This window comes from Meles meles, chromosome 12 (genome assembly GCF_922984935.1).
Source record: "Meles meles chromosome 12, mMelMel3.1 paternal haplotype, whole genome shotgun sequence".
Taxonomy (NCBI): Eukaryota; Metazoa; Chordata; class Mammalia; order Carnivora; family Mustelidae; genus Meles; species Meles meles.
Genome location: NC_060077.1, coordinates 84,889,034 through 84,910,358, shown reverse-complemented (window position 1 = coordinate 84,910,358; position 21,325 = coordinate 84,889,034).

The following is a 21,325-nucleotide window of genomic DNA, read 5'->3' as shown; positions in this document are numbered from 1 at the left end:
TTTTCAGAGTATATTTCTCTTTATGTAACCTTACCAAACCTTTTTGACCAGCAACCTTTTAGAAGCTCTTCCATGGGGAATAAGATTTTTACATAAATCTATCTGTGCTTGGATATCATTCAATCACATCATTATTACCCATAAAGAGAGATGTTAAGACATCGTTTCAAGCATCTTGCAACAGTGAGGATACAGAAACAAAATGTCAGAATATGAAGGCAATTTCTCAAATTCAGTAGGATATTTGTACTTCGTGGTAGACAGACTAATGCCACTAGAAGGATATCTACGTCCTATAATCCCTAGATCCTGTAATTATGTTAGCTTGAGTAGTACATTTGGTTTATACAGCTTCCGTAAATAATTACCACTAAACGGGGGGTTTTGGACAACAGAAATGTATTCTCTCATTGTTTTGGAGTCCAGAAATCTGAAACCAAGGTGCTGGAAATGTTGATTTCTTCTGGAGGCTCTGAGAAAGTGAGAAAGAACGCATTCCTACCACCTTCTACTCTGTCTCCATGTTTAAACTTTTTCTGTCATTTCTATGGACTTAATCTTCATTGGACTTAAGGCCCATCCTAATCCACAGTGATCTCATTTTGTAACCTTAGTTACAGAGATGAAGATTTTTATTTTAAATAAAGCCAAATTCTCAAGTTCCAGTTGACCATGTCTTTTGGAGGTTACTATACAATCCAGTAAACATGGCAAAAGAGACTTTGCAGATGTGAATACATCAAAGCATTTGAGACACCGAGATTATTCTTTATTATCTGAATGGGCCCAATGTAATCACAAAGATCCTTAAAGGGAAAGGGTGAGGCAGGAGAATCAAAGTCAGAAAAAGAGATATGGCAATGGAAGCAAAAATGAGAGAGAAAAAGAGAGACAGAGACAGATAGATTTGAAGATGCTGTGTTGTTGGCTTTGAAGATGGAGTGATGGGCTGGGAGTCAAGGAATGCAGACAGCCTATAAAAACTGGAGAAGAGAGGACACAGACTCTCTCCTTGAGCTTGCAGGAGGAACACAGTCCTACTTACGCTTTAAATTTAGGACTCTGAGCTGTAGAACTCTAAAATAATGAATTTGCATGGGTTTAAGCTTTGAAATTTGTGGAAATTTGTTACAGCAGCAGTAGGAAACAAATACGTATTCTTTCTCAAGTTCACATAATGAAGTATCTACACTCTGCTTTCCTATAGTAGGGATCCCTACAAATTGTTAAGATTCAGATTTCTAAGCTAAAATGATGATATGCTCATAAATAATTACAAAATAGTTACCTACTGAATTTCAAAGTCATCTTTTTTTTAAAGATTTTATTTATTGATGAGACAGAGAGAAAAAGAGAGAAAGCTCGGCAGGGGTCAAAGGGAGAAGCAGACTCCCGCTGAGCAGGGAGCCTGATGCAGGACTCCTGGGGCTCCAGGATCATGACCTGAGCCTAAGTCAGCTGCTTAACCAACTGAGCCACCCAGGCATCCCTCGAAGTCATCTTTACAAGGATGAGTTATTAATAATTACTTTCTAAATTTATCTTTGTTGTTGATACAAAACCAGTAATGAATTATGAAAAATATTAAATGCTAAGTATAGATTCCATGTGAAAAAATAAACCTATTTTTATTTTATAAACACAACTGACAAGTTCTTACTGTCTGAGGATAGCAATAATACGTTTTCTCAAATTATGGAATCAACTTAATACTAATTGTTCTATTTAACTCCATGTTGCTTTCTAATGCAAGAGTTTTACACGTAGACAAAAATCCATTACACTTTCACATCTGACAGGTTTTTGCCTCACGAAATTTTCAATTTATTTGAGCACTAACATTGCAGCTAACAACAATTTTGGGAAGTTTAATGCTAATGCAAAAAAAAAAAAAGAAAAGAAAATACCCTTGCAAAATTTACCACAATTGTTTACTTTCTGAAAATGAGCACTAAACCATTTGCATAACATCTGCACTGCTTGGAGGGTTGAAACACTAAAGCAATTAGCTCTGTATTCTATAATGCATGTTGCAACTCAAGCAACGTTGAAGTTGAGCTAACTTAATATTTAGTTAGAAAAGAAAAGCCACTTTATTTGCCCTTTACTATTAGTGCTTCTTTAAACTACCCGATCATGGTTAATGTGTTAAGAATCTTGTTTTCAAGACCGTTCCAGGAAACACCATTTTAAGAAAAAAATCTCTCAGGGACATTCATTTAGTCTTTCTAATACATGTTTGTTTACATCTCTTTTACATTCTTGAATAGTACAGGTTTTACACAGCAGTTCTAGTATAGTAAATAAAGCTGTGAGTCTACGATAAGAAATTATAATTTGCATTAGTGATATGACAAAATAACCATGTTATTTTTAGATTAGATGCACTGACCAGTACTTTCCAAATCCTTTATAAATATCAGTACCTACAATTTTGTTTTAAATAATGTATGTTTTAACTAGACAACCATGTTTCATTTTGTATTTGAATAGTCATAAGATCTGACAATAAAATGTTTTCTGATTTTGAAATACATTTAAATTGACAATTTAAAATTTATTATTTAGCTACATTAAATTCTGTATTAAAATCACCATGATTAGATATACTATACCTGAAGTCTAGATATATCATTACTATGTAGTTATATATATTCTACAGGTGAACTTTAGTAATGCAAGTAAAATATAAATGAGTATTAAAATATCTGCTACATTAGAAAGGCAGGAGTCATTTCACAGCTCAACAGGGCAATGTTCAAACAATTCTGTGAAACACCTAAGAATGCTAATGAAATATCAAGCAGATATAATAAAGTATATTGTTCTGTGTGGCTATGCTTACCAGAAAGAAAGGGAAGTTACAGGTATCAGACATGGAAAAGTCACTGATAGCAAGAATGGTGGGCTCTCAAGCTGATGAGGGCAGGGTAGGTAATCCTAATTTGGGGGGAGAAAGGCCAGGTGATACAGAAGGGATTACTGGAGTTCAAAACTCAAAGCAGTGAAAGAAAAGGGACAAGGATTGTAAGATGGGGAGTTAGAACCAAAACCTCTGCAAAACCTGTGACCCAGAAAAAAGGCTATGTGCCTTACAAAGAAAAGACTAACACATCCATCTACCAAGGGAAAAGTAAGAAAGCTTGACAAAGTCCTGTGTCCATGTTCAAAATAGTAAAATATGGCAACATTTTCTTGAGACAGTGACAACAACCCTATATCTACCAGGATCGAAGTTAGAATTTCCAGTCCTACAGGGTCAGGGAAAGTTGTAACCTGGGAGAGTTAAAGAGAAAGTCCAACATCCACAGGTCTGGTCATGTTGCTTGACTGATTATGAAGTGCCTCTTCTGCATGTGGGGACCTTTGGAGCCACATAATCTCCTATACTTGAGTGTGCTGACATTCCTCTCTCCCAAGACTCCTTGTTACCAGTAATGCAGTCTTGCTTCCAGTTCCCGAACATCTAGTCAAAATCTTCAGCCACTGTTGAGTTCATGCTCAGGTCATCTCTCTTTCCAGGAAAAGTGAGTAACTAGATGTGAATCAATGCTGATTCTTAATGAGGTAGTCATTTTGCCATTGTCATCTTGAAGCTGGTGCCCTTTATGAGACAGGGCTTTCTCTAAAATCAGGCTTTTCAGGTATTTTCCACTTCAGTAAACAGGTCACGGGGAAGTCCTCTGGAGATTCAAAGATTCATTATAGAAGGAGTGGCCATCTAGTATTGTGACAGAAGGAGGTAAGTTGGGAGTTCTAGTACAAATTTATTTAGCTTTAGTGCTTAGTTATAATTTATACTCTACAAGTTATTTCTTTCTTTTTTTTTTTAAAGATTTTATTTATTTATTTGACAGAGAGAGAGATCACAAGTAGGCAGAGAGGCAGGCAGAGAGAGAGGAGGAAGCAGGCTCCCTGCAGAGCAGAGAGCCCGATGCGGGGCTCGATCCCAGGACCCTGAGATCATGACCCGAGCCGAAGGCAGCGGCTTAATCCACTGAGCCACCCAGGCGCCCCTCTACAAGCTATTTCTAAAGGACCAGTGCCAGGAGCACTGCTCCGCACACCCGCATTTGTATCTAAGTGGATCAAATGACAGCCAATTGATGCTGAGCAGGTTTGCTTGCAAGGACACCTGGAGTTTCATAATTTGGCATTTAATCATTTGGGGAACTTAATAGCAAAACAAGCAATGTTTCTCAAAAGTAGAGTAGTTCTTAGGAGAATAGACATGGCTGGGCTCTAAAACTTTATTTGCAGCCACTAGGGTTCAGACACAAATGCCTATTTGCATAAAATATCCTGTCCATTGGCACATGCAACAACCAATTCTATTAGCTTGGTTATAAGGGCCAAATGATAGATCTGCTCATACTCTAGTGTGAACCAGCCAGGAGCTTTTATTATTTTCTTGTTGTCTTCTAATTAAAATATAGCTTTCTGGGGTGTCTGGGTGGTTCAGTTGGTTTTGTCTCAAGTCATGATACCAGGGTTGTGGGATTGAGCCCCACATTGGGTTCTGCACCCAGTGCAGAGTCTGTTTGAGATTCTTTCCTCCTCCTCCTTCACCCTCTGCTCCTCTCCCTGCTTGTGATCTCTCCCTCTCTCAAATAATAAATAAAACCTTTAAAAAATATGTATTTTTGTACCACTTAAAAGTACAATGTCTAATGGATATTGGGGAGGGTATGTTGTATGGTGAGTGCTGCGAACTGTATAAGACGGATGAATCACAGACAGTACCCCTGAAACAAATAATACATTATATGTTAATTTAAAAAGTATAATGTCTAATATCTTTACAGTGAATATGTTTCTTCCCAAATCCAAAGAGCCCTAACAAAATACGGGTGCTTTTAAAAAGGGTACTGTCACTTGTGATGAGCACTGGTATTACATGTAAGTAATGAATCACTAACTTCTACTCTTGAAAGTAATATTACACTATATGTTAATTAGCTAGAATTCAAATAAAAACTTGAAACAAAATAAAGAAATAGATGAATAAGTAAATAAATAAATGGGGAGTGTCATATAGTAAATATCTTTCTTTAAGATGTAAACATTTTATCTAGATACATTCCAGACTACTGTAGACCTCTTCTCTGCACAGAAAGTATATCAAGTCCCAATATTTTCATGGGATTTGCTTCTATTCCCTAAGCCGTGGTGCTTTCTGTTCTCTAATTTCTATTAACAGGCTATCATCAAAGGAATAATTTGGCTTAATGTTATTTTGATAAAGAGGACAGTTAAGTTTCATTTGGACTAAATTGTAGACAGAGTCATAGGTTGATGTCAGCCTCTAACAGCACAGTGAATGGAGGTATATTGGTGTACTTGCCATGTACAAACCTCAAACATCTTGTAGTGCATTTGATTACTAATCAAGAAGGAGGGAAACAAACATTCACCAGATCACTGGCTAGGCAGATGCCAAAGACATTTTTTTGCTTTAGTAAAAACAGACAGATAACATCTGGAATGGTAACTCCAACTGGAGTCACCAGTTAATTAAGCTTAGAAAAAGGCACTGTTGTTCTCTATCCTCCTGCCATCTTTCACACTTAAAAAAATGGGCAGTTAGGGGCGCCTGGGTGGCTCAGTGGATTAAGCCACTGCCTTCGGCTCAGGTCATGATCTCAGGGTCCTGGGATGGAGCCCCACATCGGGCTCTCTGCTCAGCAGGGAGTCTGCTTACCCCTCTCTCTCTGCCTGCCTCTCTGCCTACTTGTGATCTCTATTTCTGTCAAATAAATAAATAAATAAATAAAAAGAAGTGATCAAAAAAAAAAAAGGGCAGTTAAACAGAAATGGGATAAAAAATGTGACTATCTCTGAATCATTTTAATCCTTATCCTCATAATAATATCTCTGATGCCCCCTTGTATACATACTTTCTTTGCTAGGTAGGGCCTTTGGATGAGGAATGAAGGACCTAATGAGGTGAAATTGTGGTTCCACTGGGAATACTATGAGTTGTATAAGGTAAAATCTCCATTTCATTCCTGACATCAAATTGGCCTCCATTCTGACAGGTGAATCAAGGAGTTAGTTTTGGTCCCAAATTAATGTTGTTTCAGACTCATAATCAATGTCAGGTAGTCTCCCAATAATACGCACATTTCTATTTTCTTTGTTTGTTATTTGTTTATTTTTATTTATTTATTTATTTATTTATTTTTTGACTTTTTTTTAAATTAATTTATTTTTTCAGCATAACAGTATTCATTGTTTTTGCACAACACCCAGTGCTCCATGCAAAACGTGCCCTCCCTATTACCCACCACCTGTTCCCCCAACCTCCCACCCCTGACCCTTCAAAACCCTCAGGTTGTTTTTCAGAGTCCATAATCTCTTATGGTTCGCCTCCCCTTCCAATTTTTTCTTTTTTTATAAACATATAATAATGTATTTTTATCCCCAGGGGTACAGGTCTGTGAATCGCCAGGTTTACACACTTCACAGCATTCACGATAGCACATACCCTTCCCAATGTCCATAACCCCCTCCCCCTCTCCCAACCCCACCTCCCCCCAGCAACCCCCAGTTTGTTTTGTGAGATTAAGAGTCATTTATGGTTTGTCTCCCTCCCAATCCCATCTTGTTTCATTTATTCTTCTCCTATCCCCCAACCCCCCATGTTGCATCTCCACGTCCTCATATCAGGGAGATCATATGATAGTTGTCTTTCTCCGATTGACTTATTTCACTAAGCATGATACGCTCTAGTTCCATCCACGTCATCGCAAATGGCAAGATTTCATTTCTTTTGATGGCTGCACAGTATTCCATTGTGTATATATACCACATCTTCTTTATCCATTCATCTGTTGATAGACATCTAGCTTCTTTCCATAGTTTGGCTATTGTAGACATTGCTGCTATAAACATTCGGGTGCACGTGCCCCTTCGGACCACTACGTTTGTATCTTTAAGGTAAATATCCAGTAGTGCAATTGCTGGGTCATAGGGTAGTTCTATTTTCAACATTTTGAGGAACCTCCATGCTGTTTTCCAGAGTGGTTGCACCAGCTTGCATTCCCACCAACAGTGGAGGAGGGTTCCCCAGATGATTTTTAAAAAATTTTTTTTGGTGTCACCAAAAGCAAAAGCAACAAAAGGAAAATAAACAAATGGGACCACATCAAACTAAAAAGCTTCAGGACAGTGAAGGAAATCATTAACAGGATGTAAAAGAAACCTACTGAATGAGAGAAAATATTGGCAAAAAATGTATCTAATAAGGCATAAGTATCCAAAATATATAGCTCATATTAATATAAATATAATAAATATGTTTATTATATTTATTCATACTATTTATATAAATATTAATATTAATAAAAAACAGTAATAACAACAAGCAATCTGATTTAAAATGGGCAGAGGATCCAACTCGACATTTTTCCAAAGAAGATATACAGATGAACAGCAGCACATGAAAAGATGCTCAACATCAATGGTCATCAGGGAAATGCAGATCAAAACCACAGTGAGATATCACCTTATATATGTCAGAATGTCTACTATCAAAAAGACAAGAAGTGACAAGTGTTGGCACAGATATGGAGAAAAGGGGAACCCTTGTGCTCTGTTGGTGAGGAAGTAAATTTGTGCAGCCACTATGAAAAACAGTATGGAGGTCCCCTAAAAAAATTAAAAAGAATGACCATGTAATCTACAAATTCCACTTCTGGGAAAAAAGACAACAACAGTAACTCATAAAAAAAAAACAACATATTTATCCCTATGTTCATTGCAGCGTTATTTATAATATCTAAATATGGAAACAACCTAAATGTTCACTGACGGAGGAATGGACAAAGAAAACGTGGTATATACTTACAACTGAATATTATTAGTCCATTAAAAAGAAGGAACTCTCACCATGTGTGACATGGATGGACTTTGCAGGCATTATGCTAAGTGAAGTCATCTAAGAAAGACAGTATTGTATGATATCACTTTTATGTGGAACATAAAAAACAAAAACAAGGAACAAGCTCATAGATACAAGGAATAGATTGGTGTTTGCCAGAGGTGGGGGTGTGTGTGTGTGGAAGAAATGAGTGAAGGGCTCAAAATGCACAAACTTCTAGTTATGAAATAAGTCATGCAATGTGCCATTGTGTGTCACATATACCTAAAAAAAGGAAGCTTCTTTAAATAAAAATTCTATGATTAAAAATATCGACAGTAAGCATCACATTTCATACAGAAACAGCAGAAGGACAGCAGACACTGAACTTAGTTTCTGCCTCACATCAAAACTCACACTTGCCCTAATCTGTAAACACGTGCCACTGCAATAATGCTCACATTGCACAATCCTAGTTTAGGGTTTGAGGGAGTTTAGAAAGTACGTACTTCTGCCTCTTTGTTTTACTGTGAGGAAACAGGTCTGAGCAGACTTAAGTGATCTGTGTCAATTTACTCCCCTAGTGATGAGAGGAACATTGACTTAAAACCAGTGTCTGTGAAAACAAAACAAAACCAAAACACTCAGCTGAAAGCTTGATGGTTTATGCCCTCTCTCATTAAAATGAAACAAAATACATACACAACAATTGTAACTAATCTTGTTTAGCAATTTTGTGTTACTCATTTTACAGTGGTTATTAAGTCCAGGATTAGATTTTGTCACTCTTATCTCAAAACAATAAAAGAGTAATTGAAATGTACAAAACATAAGTCTCTTTATACTAATAAGGTAGTTTCAAACTATGCTAGTAAATGTGTTTTTTTATATGGGGAAAATGCAAAAAAAATGGAAAACCACTCTAATTTCTATATTAAATTTGAGTGGTCTAAAAGCTTATCAGTTTTCTTGACAAATTATACAACCAGGGAACATAAAGTGTGAGTTTATTAGGAACCAGAAACCCAAAATATTTTGTCAGAATCCAGTTAGAACTTAAGTCTTTGGCAGAACTCAACATATTACATACTTAATGCAGTTTCTAGAACAAAGAAAAAATAAATTTAGGCACATCTTTTAATAAGCCTGAAGTTACCTCTAAATGAAGGCTGATGTTATTCCATTTCCTAAGTTGATCCTGTCATGCCAGAATAGATATGTAGGGTTGAGAAATCATGCAGTTTGCTTAAGATGCTAGAAACCTGAAAACTTAAATGAAATACCCTGATTTTTAACACCTTCAGTGTGTCAAACAAAATCCACACTGGGAGACTACTACTATATAATTTGTGACCTCTCCTTTAGACGGTGAGAATATTAAGTTAATACTTATGACTTAATGAACTTCTTATTTATATATTGTATCCTTTGCAAAAATCATATTGGAGGCACTTGGGTGGCTCAGTGGGTTAAAGCCTCTGCCTTCAGCTCAGGTCATGATCTCAGGGTCCTGGAATCGGTTCCACTTTGGGCTTCCTGCTCAGCATGGAATCTGTTTCTCCCTCTGCCTCTGCCTTCGGCTCGGGGCATGGTCCAGGGGTCCTGGGATCGAGCCCCATATCGGGCTCTCTGCTCAGCAGGGAGCCTGCTTCCTTCCCCTCTCTCTCTCTCTGCCTGTCTCTCTGCCTACTTGTGATCTCTCTGTCAAATAAATAAATAAAATCTTAAAAAAAAATCATATTGGATATCAGTCCTTTGTCTGTAGTGTCATTTGCAAATATCTTTTCCAATTCCTTGGGTTGCCTTTTTGTTTTGTTGACTGTTTCCTTTGTTGTGCAGAAGCTTTTGATCTTGATGAAGTCCCTAAACTTCATTTTCACTTTTGTTTCCTTTGCCTTTGGAGGCATACCTTGAAAAAAGTTGCTGTGGCTGATGTTGAAGAGGTTACTGCCTATGTTCTCCTCTAGGATTCTTATGGATTCCTGCCTCACATTGAGGTCTTTTATCGATTTCGAGTTTACCTTTGTGTATGGTGTAAGAGAATGGTCGAGTTTCATTCTTCCACACATAGCTGTCCAATTTTCCCAGCACCATTTATTGAAGAGACTGTCTTTTTCCCCACTGTATGTTTTTTCCTGCTTTGTCGAGGATTATTTGACATTAGAGTTGAGGGTCCATATCTGGGCTTTCTGTTCTGTTTCACTGGTCTATGTGTCTGTTTTGTGCCAGTACCATGCTGTCTTGGTGATCACAGCTGTGTAGTAAAGTTTGAAATCAGGCAACATGATGCCCCCAGTTTTGTTTTTCTTTTTCAACATTTCTTTAGCAATTCAGGGTCTCTTCTGATTCCATACAAATTCTAGGATTGTTTGTTCCAGCTCTTTGAAAAATTCCAGTGGAATTGTGATCAGGATGGCATTGAAAGTATAGATGGCTCTAGGCAGTATAGACATTTTAACAGTGTTTATTCTTCTGATCCATAATGGCCTTCCACCTTTTTGTGTCTTCTTCAATTTCTTTCATGAGTGTTCTGAAGTTCCTTGAGTACAGATCCTTTACCTCTTTGGTTAGGTTTATTTCCAGGCATCTTAAGGTTCTTGATGCTATAGTAAATGGAATTGATTCTCTAAATTCCCTTTCTATTTTTTCATTGTTAGTGTATAAGAAAGCAACTGATTTCTGTACATTGATTTTGTATCCTGCCACATTACTGACTTGCTGTATGAGTTCTAGTAGTTTGGGGGTGGAGTCTTTTGGGTTTTCCATGTCAAGTATCATGTCATCTGCGAAGTGAGAGAGTTTGACTTCATTGCCAATTTGAATACCTTTTATTTATTTTCATTGTCTGATTGCTGTTGCTAGGACTTCTAGTACTATGTTGAACAACACTGGCAAGAGTGGGCATCCTTATCGTGTCCTGGATCTAGAGGGAAGCCTGTCAGCTTTTCCCCATTGACGATGATATTTGCTGTGGGTTTTTCATAGATTTTATGAGTTGAGGAATGTTCCCTCTATCCATATACTTTGAATCGATTTAATCAGGAATGGATACTGTATTTTGTCAAATGCTTTTTTGCATCAACTGAGAGGACCATGTGGTTCTTCTCTCTTCTCTTATTGATTTGTTCTATCACACTGATTGATTTGTGAATGTTGAACCAGGCTTAGATCCCATGGATAAATCCCACTTGGTCATGGTGGATAATCTTTTTAATGGACTGTTGGATCCCATTAGCTAGGATTTTGTTGAGAATCTTGGCATCCATACTCATCAGGGATATTGGCCTGAAATTCTCCTTCGTGGTGGGGTCTTTGCCTTGTGTGTGGATATTCCTTAAGAAATTAAAAATAGAGCTACCCCATGACCCTGCAATTGCACTACTGGGTATTTACCCCAAAGATACAGATGCAGTGAAAAGAAGGGCCACCTGTACCCCAATGTTCATAGCAGCAGTGGCCACAGTTGCCAAACTTTGGAAAGAACCAAGATGCCCTTCAACGGACAAATGGATAAAGAAGATATGGTCCATATATATACAGTGAAGTATTATGCCTCCGTGAGAAAGGATGAATACCCAACTTTTGTATCAACATGGATGGGACTAGAAGAGATTATGCTGAGTGAAATAAGTCAAGCAGAGAGAGTCAATTACCACATGGTTTCACTTACTAGTGGAGCATAAGGAATAACATGGAAGACATTGGGAGATGGAAAAGACATTGGGAGTTGGGGGAAATCAGAGGGGGAGACAAACCATGAGAGACTGTGGACTCTGAGAAACAAACAGGGTTTTGGAGGGGTGGGGGTGAGCCTGGTGGTGAGTAGTATGGAGGGCACATATTGCATGGAGCACTGGGTGTGGTGCATGAACAATGAGTTTTGGAACACTGAAGAAAATAAAATAAAATAAAATTTAAAAAATTGTATTGACATTTAATTGTTTGTCCTTTCCCTTTATGTCATTTCTATTCATTCATTCATTCATTCATTCATTCATTCATGTTTTAAGATATGCAGCCTATAAATCATGGTTCTTATTAGTTCAAAGCTTCTCAAACTATTGACATAGACAAAGGGATAAAGAGAATGATATACTTGTAGGTAGTACAGAAATGGTAGAGAAAGAAAAACTTAGTAATTGATGTACAAGCAAAATTGCACTGGACACTTGTTGAAAGTGTCAAGGAAGACTTTATTCATGATACTGCAATAAGGGTCAAGACTAGATAGTGGAGAGACTAGAATGGAGAAGAGAGATTGAACGCAACTTGATGAAAAGAAGGAACGGTTTTTAAATGCTGAGGTTAGCGAACAGAAAAATATAGGAGGACATTAGTGGGGAAGATTTTCAATGTGATCAGGCCATCTGTGTTTGCTAATTGTCACTATAGAAGTTAGGCTTTTAGTCTCTCTCCCAGAGCCTGGGAGGGAGGGGGATTATTTTAGATGACTACATTTCAAAGGAATAATTCCCAAGTTGTAGAAGATTTACATCTCAAAGGGTCAGAGAGAGAATCTACAGTCACACGTTTTCTAAAGTAAAAGTTCTAAGGAGGTCAGGGTCCTATAGACAGGGAGAAACCTGTCTAAAGTTCAGTCAAGCTAAAGGAAAGATTAGGCCTTCTTGGTTACTGATAACTATGACAGAAGTGTAAAAGATGATATTTGCCAAGTATCTTAGGTGCTTTAAATTTCCAGAGACACTAATTTGAACGATAAAGTAGATACAGATGGATGGCCACATATTCTGGTTTAGTGAAAAGAAGCTTGGCTCATTTCATCTATTAATACACCAGACTACTAGTTCTTGATTGTGGGATGCTTGCTAGAGAAGATGGATCTTAAAACAGAACTGGGGTGGGGGTGGGGATTAGAAGGCCAATAGAAGAAAAGAAAGAAAAAAAATTGAGTTTAATTTTTACTTACACTATTACTGAGCCTCCCATGGCTTCTAATTAGGGAATGATTCAGAAAAAAAAAATATATATATATGTATATTTACTTGAGAGTTAATTGTTGAGTCTTTCATATTACCAGGTTGAAGATTTTTCCATGGGAAGTTTCAACTGACTCCACTGAAACTAAAATGGACTCCATCTCCCGCAGGACACCGTATGAAATGTGACAAAGATCCATAGTTCTGTACATGGTTTTTAACATTAAATGAGATACCTTGAAAAACTGACCCCTATTTTCTAGTTCTTGCAGTTATTAAACCCAAAAAGCCAGAGCTCAATAAAATGCTGTAACTAAACTCTTACCCGGCTTGCCTTTCCAAATACATAAATTCCTCCCATGAGTGTTCAGGACTTTTTTAAAAGAGCATTAACTTTTCACACCACTAGGGAGTGGGGCACTGCACTTCACAACTGATGTATTAAACCCCGGTGAATTAGGAGTGTTGCTGCACTTTGTAAAAGTACCATATGTGTTCCATTCAATAAATTGGGCATTGGGAGAATGGAGATGGAAAATTCAGCATTGATTTCCTGATTTCAAAGCTGAGTTTCTTTAATCAGGACAATCAAAGAATACAGATGCTTTCAAAATTCAGATATACCTACTGTTGCATATTAAGTAATTTTAGTAATTACATTTATCTTGTATTAATATGTTGCCACACCTTTTTTAAAAAAATTTATTTTTTTAAGATTTTATTTATTTATTTGACAGAGAGATCACAAGCAGGCAGAGAGGCAGGCAGAGAGAGAGAGAGGAGGAAGCAGTCTTCCTGCTGAGCTGAGCAGAGAGCCCGATGTGGGGCTTGATCCCAGGACCCTGAAATCATGACCTGAGCCAAAGGCAGAGTCTTAACCCACTGAGCCACCCAGGTGCCCCTCTTTTTTTTTTTTTTTTCATTTTTTAAGGTTTTACTTGTATTCCAGTTATCATATAGTATATTATCAATTTTGTTTGTACATCACATTTTATTTATTTACGTACTTACTTATTAATATTTTATTTATTTATTTGAGAGAGAGAGAGTGAGAGAGAGAGTACAAGAAGAGGGAGTGCAGAGAGACAGGAAGAAGCAAACTCCCCAATGAGCATGGAGCCTGATGTGGGGCTAAATCCCAGGACTCTGAGATCATGACCTGAGCCCAAGGCAGACACTTAACTGACTGAGTTACACAGGCACGCTGCCACATCTTTTCAATAATGAATCTTTTAAAAATTTACAAGGTATTTGGATAAATTATTGTTTTAAAGATTTTATTTTTTTTCTTTTAGCTGATAATATATATGCAATATAAATTTGATATAGCTGCATTTTACATAAAACAAAATTTTGATGTCACAAGAAATATAAGAGATGTAGTGACTGACTTTTTAAAAGGACCTCAATAGAACATCTTTTCCAGAAAGGTATTTCTTAGTGTAATTTCCTCTGAAACCATTAGAACTGGGCTCAGAAGTTTAGTTCTTAGGAGGGAGGGAGCAGAGAGAGAATCCCAAGCAGATTCCATGCCCAGTGGGGAGTCAAATGTGGGGCTGGATCCCAAAATCCTGTGATGAGGACCTGAGTCAAAACCAAGAGTCAGATGCTTAACTGACTGAGCCACCCAGGCACCCCTCTAATTAATCTTAAAAAGAATAATTTCTAAATTTATAATATTACAAGATCAACACATATGAGACTTTCATATTTCTGTATTTTTTAATCTGGGGATGTCTTCTGTATTACAAGTATCACTCTCCTCAGAAATAAATAAAATACTAATCTTAAAACCTAATATATTGATAATGTTATCCAAAATGATCTGTTATCAAAATTATATTGATACTTTTACTATCAAACCAAGTTTATTTTTATTTATTTATTTTTAAATATTTTATTTATTTATTTGACAGAGATCACAAGTAGGCAGAGAGGCAGACAGAGAGAGAGAGAGGAGGAAGCAAGCTTCCTGCTGAGCAGAGAGCCCAACTTGGGGCTCCATCCCAGGACCTGGGATCATGGCCTGAGCCAAAGGCAGACACTTTAACCCACTGAGCCACCCAGGCACCCCAAACCAAGTTTATTTTTAAAGAAGTTAAAGTTCTTCAGTGCTTTTCACTAGGTTAGAATTGTTTTAAAGATTTTATTTATGTATTTGAGAGAAAGAAAGAGAGACAAAGATGGAGCATGAGCAGGAGGAAGGGGGTGTGGAAGAGGGAGAAGCAGACCACCTGCTGAGTGGGGAGCCTGATGGGGGACTGTGTCCCAGGACCCAGGAATCATGATCTGAAACAAAGGCAGATGATTAACCAACTGAACCACCCCGGTTGTCTGTAGAATGATTGTTAATTTGAATTTATAGCTGCTCATATTGTTCAAATTATATACAACCAAAGTGCCATATAAGAAATTGTAAAGATAAAAAAATAGAGTAATATATAGTAAATACAGTATATTTTATATTTTATAGAAATTTTATATAAAATTTTATATAAATTTTATTATAGTTATATAGTAAAAATAGTAAATAAATAAAATATCTGTTAAGATAAAAATATACGTTATTTTTTAAAGATTTTATTTATTTATTTTACAGAGAGATCACAAATGGGCAGAGAGGCAGGCAGAGAGAGAGGAGGAAGCAGGCTCCCCGCTGAGCAGAGAGCCCAACAAGGGGTTCCGTCCTAGGACTCCGGGATTATGACTCGAGCCAAAGGCAGAGGCTTTAACCCACTGAGCCACCCAGGTGCCCCTAAAAATATACTTTTAAGTAGGCCTAAGTTACAGTCACTTAAAATTCATGCCACAGATATAATTTTTATAGGCATATCTGATTAAAGTTTTAAAATTGCTTTAAGAATTAAAGAAAAATAACACAAAGCTGAAGTTAATTTCAACAATGTATTTGTTAAATTTTGACTGAAAACTTTTAAATACAATTTAATTCCAATGGGCTTGGATTCCAACAATATTATAAAACTGTTCTTTGACCAAATATGTGTTTACCACAAAGTACACCATGCTCAATTCTTTAATAGAGTCTCTTTTCAAGATAAAAGAATGCACTGAGATTTCTTAAGAGACTCAGCTTCTGAAAACACATTTTCAATTGTCTTGCCAGTTTCACAGTTATAAACAGCTGGTGTTAGAGGGCATTGTTGATATAAAGAAGAGTGTTGTAGGTCATGTTTTCAATATTTGTTTTAGTTTGTTTTCTGACCCACAACCTAACTTCTATTTAGCCTGACCTAATTTATTTCTGATTATAAATCAATACAGGTTTACATGTCTAATGCAGGAGACTAGAATGGAAAAAAATGAAAATTATCAAATAATTCCATGAATTTACATTTACTCACAAGCGTGCAGCTATAATTAAAGGCAGAAGCTACTAACAGATATTACAGAGCAACACATTCTGTCAGCAGGTATTAAATAACAGGGTAAAAGTTAATAGTCCTTTCACTTCATGATGAAGTGATTTTTAAACTATACGGATTGGAAGATTACAAGCAATCTGCTAATTTTAGATTAACTTTTGATCATTCCTTTATTTCAGGATACACAAGTAACTCATATCATTACCACCTTTATATGATAAATATTGTAATTTATATAATGCAAGCAGTAAAATAAATATATTTACTTTTCTTTCTCATTATCTCTCTCTATTCTGTACATTGTTTGGTTACCAGGCTTGTTAGGACATAGTTATTTAAACAGATTTCACCTACCCCAAAAGAATAAGGGCAAGTAGTAAGAGAAAAAAAATATGTATGTAAATGCACTTGGGGCACTTTCTGGTAGCAGAAAGGGCTCATGTCTTCCAACGGGAGCAGGAGAAATACGATTTCTCAGCCCATGGACATCAAGACACACAAAAATCAGATCTTCCGTGGGGTAAATGTTGCCACTTGAGGGATGGACTGCAATATGGCTGCAGAAATAGAACAGTGTGCACCCATTTTCCATAAGAAATTTTCAAACTTCTTTAAGAATTTTTGCCTTAACCACCTTTAACTTCACAGTAAAATATGCTTGAAAAACATATCATTCATCTTTACATATATTTATAGCTCCAATATGTATTTGGGATTTTCCATTAAGAATAATATACTATTCTTACTTTGCCTGAATTCACACAGGAGTAATTCTCTACAGAACTACACTTCATTTACTTTTTAAGTATGTAACTCTGGAAATGATTTGAATATAATGAAAATGCTATTAAATGCACTTTTGTTGAACAGCATAATAAACCTCACTTTAATAACCAAAATGTAATCCAGTCATTTGTCTTCTTGGAGAACATTGCATGCCTGGTACAAAAGGTAAAAGAACTCTGAGTGTGCCTTTTCCTCTATTTTTGTGTCAAACCAAAGCCAACAAAGAATTATAAATTATGACACATGCATTGTTTGTAAAGCCAAACCCATAGCACTATATTTATGCCCCAAATGAGGAAATCCTCAATGGATAGAAACTTAAGAATTACTTTATTTTACAACTCTACTGGTAAGAATAGCATAAAGGGTATGTAAAAAAATGGTGGAAATTCTAAGATATCTTGGGGAATTATAAAGAAAAGTACATAAAATTATAGTGTGAGGAAAGTGTTTTATGTTATTGAATTCTGGTGAGACCCTGATGGAAGGGCGGAAGTACTCATTCAGGCCTCTTCAATTATAAAATAATAATTACTTTGATTTCCCTTTTGTTCCAAACTCCCACTAAGTATGCTTGGAGAAAAACATTATTGTTTTCAGAACACTACTGAGATTCGAAGATTTGATGGTGAGAAGAATGTGGAGTCTATTGCAAAACAGAGGTATCTTTTAAAAGAAGAATATGACCTCTTTATTCCATGGTCTACCCTTAATCTCTCCCCAAATAGAGCATTTTGCTGTGTAATATTCTCTTAATCTGAATATCATCATTTAGAAAACTTCTCAATTAGAGTTGATGATCCTCTCTTAGCATCTCGTGAATTTTAACTGCTTTCATCTCAAAAATAATATAATTAATTGCATTCTTATTTAAAAAAAAAGACCACCTAAATTTCTAAAACTACCTGGTCACATCCATGTTAAATACTCCAGTGACCTTTAGTTAATATAAACATACAAATATCATTACATATAATACAGATTATTTGTAACTAGCTACACTCACATTCTCCATTGCGTGCCTAGACCAGAAACCACAGGACCAACTTTGATTTCACCTAGTCTCAAATCTGTTGAGACTGTCTTCCTTCCCTACTTGCATTCAGAACTCCACCATGTTTGACCTGGATTGCTTGGGAGGAGCCATGAATTTAAGGTCTTTTTAGACATCATGCTTGAGACATAAGAAACCATGGTTGGAATTATTATCTTGTTTGGGTTGTTGAATCTCTGTGGCATTGGCTTTCAACCTTGACTGCAGATTGGAAGCACTCGGGGAGCTGGAAAAACAAACACAACAAAACTGATGGTTCAGATTTGATTGGTCTGGGGTGTGTCTTGGGCAAAGGATATTTTAAAAGTGTCCCAGGTGATTCAAATGGGCAGTCAAGTATGAAAACGACTTCTCTTAGCTTATAATTGCCTCACAGAAAGGAATGTGAGCACTACTGGATTTTGAGAATATATATGGAGGAAGGAAGAGAGGAGAGACTCTGAACTTTTTGAGAGGGAAGGATGTGATGATTACTATAGGAAGTGAATTTTTTTAGAAAAAAATAAATAAAACCTATTGGGAAGGAACATTTTGTACTTTTGGCTACCAGTGTGGTATGGTTCCCTTTGTTGTCATATTTAGTCAGCACTGATGAGTCTTGGTTAGTTGGGGGATAGCAATAGGTTGATTGGGATGATGTTTTATCTCCCCCAGTCTCTCAAAGATAAGTCAGGGTTGGGGGACACTGGAACATACCTCCACACTCTATTTTAATTCCGTAGTTAATTATCAGTGTCCTGCTTTAACTAGAAACACTTCATGAGAAATTTCATCTTTTTTTATCACTCTCTAAAGAAACTTGTAATGTGCCTGCGAACCAGCTAAAATACAGCAAAGTTTTGTTGAATAAATATTGAATAATGACCAAGTTGAATGAATAATTTAAGATTATTTTTGCAACTAGTTCAGTCTTTGTTAGGCAAAATAAACAAAACATTCCAACCTAAATACTGACTTTTCTCCTTTCTTTTTTAAAAATTTAAGAAATTTTAAAAATTAATATTCTCTTATGAAGTCTCAGATGTACTGTTTTGAGGCCCATGACTCAGCTGGGGTCTCCTTTATTTTCTCCCTCATCCCTTTAAAGAAGCTTCTGAAATAGGTAACCTGAAAAGTGACATCAAGTATAATAAATAACACTGTGAGTTCTGGGAAAGCATTGTCTTGATAAAGCTTGTCAGACTTAAGTAGTTCATCTTGGCTATCCAAGAGTCACTCTGCTCTTGGGGGAACCATATGAGGTAAAAAGATTAAGATAGGGAGGCAATGTCGGTTTATTTGAGGAAATATTCTCCTTCACAGTTAGCCCCATCTTCTAATTTAGCAACATATATGCTTTACCCTTGTAATTTGGAAAACAAGGACTTACCCTGACTGTTCCAGCTGCCTTCTACTCTACTTTAATATTTTCCCCACTGTTACATTTGCCCTCTTTCTCCCCACTCTCCCTTGTCATATTGATGAATCTTCTTACTCATCTCTAGAACCCGCATTAACACTTGTAAAACATTAATCATTTCACCCTGAGCTAACGTCTTCTATTTTGAGTGTCATGGATTCGAGCAGTCATCTTCCAGAGTCTACTGCTTTCAACTTTTACCTGAGAGTCACTCAAAACCACCTACCTTCTTTGAGGACTTTGGTAATAGCCTTCTTGCTCATGACAACAGCTCTCGTTTTCCTGTCCCACTGTTGCTACCTGGTTGTACTTCTGTCCATAATAACTTCTGTTTCTAATCATGCTTAAATAATATCTGATCACAAACTCTTATGTTTTAATCCCACTGAATTTGTGCTTTGACATAATTCAAAGTTCCTTTCATAATCCATTTATCTTCACTTTTTGTCCTATGGACACAATTGGCTTTATGTTATATAATTTCAACTGTCTTACTGTTATATTCAATTACCTCCATATCATGTCTTTCAATGAGAACCAAATCATCACCAGCTCTATATTTAACTAGATATTCACTATCTTATATGGCAACCACTGGCCATATTGTCTACTGAGCACAGGAAATCTGACTAATTTAAATTGAAATATACTAGATGTGTGAAATACACACCAGAGTTCACTGACTTACTATGAAAAAAAAAATGTAAAATCTCATTACTTAATTTGGTCATGGTAATTAATTCACAATGTATATGTATATCAAATCATAACACTTTACACCTTAAATATATATACTTTTTGTCAATCATACTTCAGTAAAGCCAGAAAAGAAAGAACATTAGATACGTGGAGTGCATCTGTGGTTTGCACTGTTTCTCTTGAGCAGTTCTGATTTACATTTGTCAAGGTATGTATGTCCTTCACTATTAACTCCTGAACACTGAACTTGGTGAAAGAAATCATACAAATAAATATATTTCTAACCTAAAAGTGTCCATTTCTAGCCTAAAATGACCACCACTACTTCTTGGCCAGCCTTTAACTTGTCCCCAGGTAGCTCAAGCCCTCCATTAAGCATCACTATTTATACAGCAAATACGCTTTGAATGTCTACTAGGCCAGTCATCAATTCAGGAGCTGAGAATGGAGCAGTGAACAAGGGGTAAAAAATCCTTACCTTCGTAGTGGAGTCAGAGAGAAAACAAGACACATTAGGAAGATAGATAGTATGTTATATAATTGGAGTGGCTAGTCTGAACTGGGAATATGACTCAGGCAATGGGGAGAGAAAACATCAATGGAAAAATGCTTCAGATTTTTTAGAAATAGTGCCTTGACAGGGCCTCAATGGGATATGGCATCTGAAGGAGTGGGGAAGTTGAGCTGTGATTCTTGGGGAAGAGCTTTCCAGGGAGAGGGAACATTAAGGGCAAAATTCTGGGTAATAGTGGAGATCACTCAGCAGCTTCAAGAAAGGCCACTGTGGCTGGAGCCACAAAGCCCAGGGAAGAGAGTAGATGGATCCCTAAGCTTGGGAGTGAGGGGGTGGGTAGAGGGCAACACATAGGCAGATCAAATAGGTCACTGTATAGACTTTGGCTTTAATGTCGAGTATTTGGAAAGTTTTGTCCAGAGGGGTAATGTGAGCAGGCTTCATTGTAACATCACCCGGATAGAGCATTGAGAAAAGAGGGAAGGGGGATGAGGGTCAATCAGGTAAAATGATTATGAGACAAATGCGATAACCCAGGTAGGAGGTAAGGGTGGGAGAAAAAAAATTAAAGTGCTTCTCCCACATAAGCAACACAAGCCTCTTGTTTGAAGCACTTCTCTGTTTCCAGATAAATTGCCTGCTCCCCAACTCAGCCGCATCTCTTCCTTTTTCACAGAGGAAGAATACCTCAT